Source organism: Oncorhynchus nerka, unplaced genomic scaffold (assembly GCF_034236695.1).
Source record: "Oncorhynchus nerka isolate Pitt River unplaced genomic scaffold, Oner_Uvic_2.0 unplaced_scaffold_9094, whole genome shotgun sequence".
Taxonomy (NCBI): domain Eukaryota; kingdom Metazoa; phylum Chordata; class Actinopteri; order Salmoniformes; family Salmonidae; genus Oncorhynchus; species Oncorhynchus nerka.
The window spans coordinates 1-4,461 of record NW_027032225.1 but is presented as its reverse complement, the minus strand read 5'-3'; the positions used below and the strand labels follow the sequence as shown (position 1 = coordinate 4,461).

The 4,461-nt window shown below is 46.3% G+C and overlaps 1 long non-coding RNA gene across 1 annotated transcript; it reads right to left on the bottom strand.

Annotated features, from left to right (window-relative positions):
• Positions 1-2,949: 2,949 nt before the first annotated feature.
• LOC135565970 (uncharacterized) lies at positions 2,950-3,512 on the bottom strand. The gene is made up of 3 exons (XR_010461895.1): positions 3,406-3,512; positions 3,186-3,254; positions 2,950-3,107 (listed from the first exon to the last, which is right to left on the bottom strand). It is a non-coding gene; the product is annotated as an uncharacterized LOC135565970 (long non-coding RNA).
• Positions 3,513-4,461: the final 949 nt, after the last annotated feature.

The following is a 4,461-nucleotide window of genomic DNA, read 5'->3' as shown; positions in this document are numbered from 1 at the left end:
CCTACCTGTATGGGGTCTATATCTCTCCTACCTGTATGAGGTCTATATCTCCTACCTGTATGGGGTCTATATATCTCTACCTGTATGGGGTCAATATATATCCTACCTTGCATGGATACATATGTCTACTACATATTTATGGGGTCAATGCTATCCTACCTGGTCAATATATCCTGCCTGTATGGGGTCAATATATATCCTACCGGTATGGGATCAATATATAATCACTACCTGTATGGGGTCTATATATATCTCCTACTGTATGGGATCTGTATATCTCCTGCATGTATGGGGTCAATATATATCCTACCAGTATGGGGTCAATATATATCCTGCCAGTATGTGGGTCTATATATATCCTACCTATATGGGGTCTATTACTCCTACCTGTAATAGGTCTATATATCTCACTACCTGTAATGGGGTCTATGTACCTCCTACCTATATGGGGTCTATATATCTCCTACCTATATGGGGTCTATATATATATCCTACCTGTATGGGGTCAATATATATCCTACCTGTATGGGGTCAATATATATCCTACCTGTATGGGGTCAATATATATCCTACCTGTATGGGGTCAATATATATCCTACCTGTATGGGGTCTATATATATATCCTACCTATATGGGGTCTATATATATCTCATACCTATATGGGGTCTATATATATTCCTCCTACCTGTATGGGGTCTATATATATCTCCTACCTGTATGGGGTCTATATATATATATATATCCTACCTGTATGGGGTCTATATTTATATTCTACCTGTATGGGGTCAATATATATATATCCTACCTATATGGGGTCTATATATATACCTCCTACCTGTATGGGGTCTATATACCTCCTACCTGTATGGGGTCTGTATGGGCCCTCTCCGAGTTGGGCATCTCCGGCGCGGCCCCAGCCTTTGGTTCGTCTACCTGACAGGTCGCTCCTACCAGGTGGCGTGGCGAGGATCCGTCTCCTCACCCGTGCTCTCACCACTGGTGTCCCCCAGGGCTCTGTTCTAGGCCCTCTCCTATTCTCGCTATACACCAAGTCAACTTGGCTCTGTCATAACCTCACATGGTCTCTCCTATCATTGCTATGCAGACGACACACAATTAATCTTCTCCTTTCCCCCCTCTGATGACCAGGTGGCGAATCGCATCTCTGCATGTCTGGCAGACATATCAGTGTGGATGACGGATCACCACCTCAAGCTGAACCTCGGCAAGACAGGGCTGCTCTTCCTCCCGGGAAGGACTGCCCGTTCCATGATCTCGCCATCACGGTTGACAACTCCATCGTGTCCTCCTCCCAGGCGCTAAGAACCTTGGCGTGATCCTGGACAACACCCTGTCGTTCTCAACTAACATCAAGGCGGTGGCCCGTTCCTGTAGGTTCATGCTCTACAACATCGCAGAGTACGACCCTGCCTCACACAGGAAGCGGCGCAGGTCCTAATCAGGCACTTGTCATCTCCCGTCTGGATTACTGCAACTCGCTGTTGGCTGGGCTCCCTGCCTGTGCCATTAAACCCTACAACTCATCAGAGGCAGCCCGTCTGGTGTTCAACCTTCCCAAGTTCTCTCACGTCACCGCTCCTCGCTCTCTCCACTGGCTTCCAGTTGAAGCTCGCATCCGCTACAAGACCATGGTGCTTGCCTACGGAGCTGTGAGGGGAGCGGCACCTCAGTACCTCCAGGCTCTGATCAGGCCCTACACCCCAAACAAAGGGCACTGCGTTCATCCACCTCTGGCCTGCTCGCCTCCCCTACCACTGAGGAAGTACAGTTCCATCCCAGCCCAGTCAAAACTGTTCGCTGCTCTGGCCCCCAATGGTGGAACAAACTCCCTCACGACGCCAGGACAGCGGAGTCAATCACCCACCCCTTCCGGAGACACCTGAAACCCCACCTCTTTAAGGAATACCTAGGATAGGATAAAGTAATCCTTCTCACCCCCCTTAAAAGATTTAGATGCACTATTGTAAAGTGGCTGTTCCACTGGATGTCATAAGGTGAAAGCACCAATTTGTAAGTCGCTCTGGATAAGAGCGTCTGCTAAATGACTTAAATGTAATGTAAATGTCTATATACCTCCTACCTGTATGGGGTCTATATACCTCCTACCTGTATGGGGTCAATATATATCCTACCTGTATGGGGTCTATATATATATATCCTACCTGTATGGGGTCTATATATATATCCTACCTGTATGGGGTCTATATACCTCCTACCTGTATGGGGTCTATATATCTCCCACCTATATGGGGTCTATATACCTCCTACCTGTATGGGGTCTATATATCTCCTACCTGTATGGGGTCTATAACTCCTACCTGTATGGGGTCTATAACTCCTACCTGTATGGGGTCTATAACTCCTACCTGTATGGGGTCTATATATATATATATATATATATTCTACCTGTATGGGATATATATATATATATTCTACCTGTATGGGGTCTATATCTCCTACCTGTATGGGGTCTATATATATAATATTCTACCTGTATGGGATATCTATATATATATTCTACCTGTATGGGGTCTATATATATATATATTCTACCTGTATGGGGTCTATATATATATATTCTACCTGTATGGGGTCTATATATATATATTCTACCTGTATGGGGTCTATATATATATATATATATATATATATTCTACCTGTATGGGGTCATATATATATATATATATATATCCTACCTGTATGGGGTCAATATATATATATATCCTACCTGTATGGGGTCAATATATATCCTACCTGTATGGGGTCTATATATATATTCTACCTGTATGGGGTCTATATATATATATATTCTACCTGTATGGGGTCTATATCTCCTACCTGTATGGGGTCTATATATATATATATTCTACCTGTATGGGGTCTATATCTCCTACCTGTATGGGGTCTATATCTCCTACCTGTATGGGGTCTATATCTCCTACCTGTATGGGGTCTATATCTCCTACCTGTATGGGGTCTATATATCCTACCTGTATGGGGTCTATATCTCCTACCTGTATGGGGTCTATATCTCCTACCTGTATGGGGTCTATATCTCCTACCTGTATGGGGTCTATATAACCTACCTGTATGGGGTCTATATATATATATATATATATATATATATATATATATTCTACCTGTATGGGGTCTATATCTCCTACCTGTATGGGGTCTATATATCCTACCTGTATGGGGTCTAAATCGCCTACCTGTATGGCTGGGGGCTGTACCTACCTGTATGGGGGGGCTGTACTCTGCCTACCTGTATGGCTGGGGCCTGTACTCTGTGTAGTTGGTCCTGGCTGGGGCTGTACTCTGTGTAGTTGGTCCTGTATGGCTGGGGCTGTACTCTGTGTAGTTGGTCCTGGCTGGGGGCTGTACTCTGTGTAGTTGGTCCTGTATGGCTGGGGGCTGTACTCTGTGTAGTTGGTCCTGTATGGCTGGGGCTGTACTCTGTGTAGTTGGTCCTGTATGGCTGGGGCCTGTACTCTGTGTAGTTGGTCCTGTATGGGGGGGCTATACCTCCTACCTGTATCGCTGGTAGGGGGTCTATATACGTGTAGTTGGTCCTGTATGGCTGGGGGCTGTACTCTGTGTAGTTGGTCCTGTATGGCTGGGGGCTGTACTCTGTGTAGTTGGTCCTGTATGGCTGGGGGCTGTACTCTGTGTAGTTGGTCCTGTATGGCTGGGGACTGTACTCTGTGTAACTGGTCCTGTATGGGGTCAATATAAATCCTACCTGTATGGGGTCAATATATATCCTACCTGTATGGGGTCTATATATCTACTACCTGTATGGGTGGGAGCTGTACTCTGTGTAGTTGGTCCTGTATGGCTGGGGGCTGTACTCTGTGTAGTTGGTCCTGTATGGCTGGGGGCTGTACTCTGTGTAGTTGGTCCTGTATGGCTGGGGGCTGTACTCTGTGTAGTTGGTCCTGTATGGCTGGGGGCTGTACTCTGTGTAGTTGGTCCTGTATGGCTGGGGCCTGTACTCTGTGTAACTGGTCCTGTATGGGGTCAATATAAATCCTACCTGTATGGGGTCTATATATCTACTACCTGTATGGGTGGGAGCTGTACTCTGTGTAGTTGGTCCTGTATGGCTGGGGGCTGTACTCTGTGTAGTTGGTCCTGTATGGCTGGGGACTGTACTCTGTGTAGTTGGTCCTGTATGGCTGGGGGCTGTACTCTGTGTAGTTGGTCCTGTATGGCTGGGGGCTGTACTCTGTGTAGTTGGTCCTGTATGGATGGGGGCTGTACTCTGTGTAGTTGGTCCTGTATGGGGTCAATATAAATCCTACCTGTATCGCTGGGGGCTGTACTCTGTGTAGTTGGTCCTGTATGGCTGGGGGCTGTACTCTGTGTAGTTGGTCCTGTATGGGGTCTATATACCTCCTACCTGTATCGCTGGGGGCTGTACTCTGTGTAGTTGGTCCT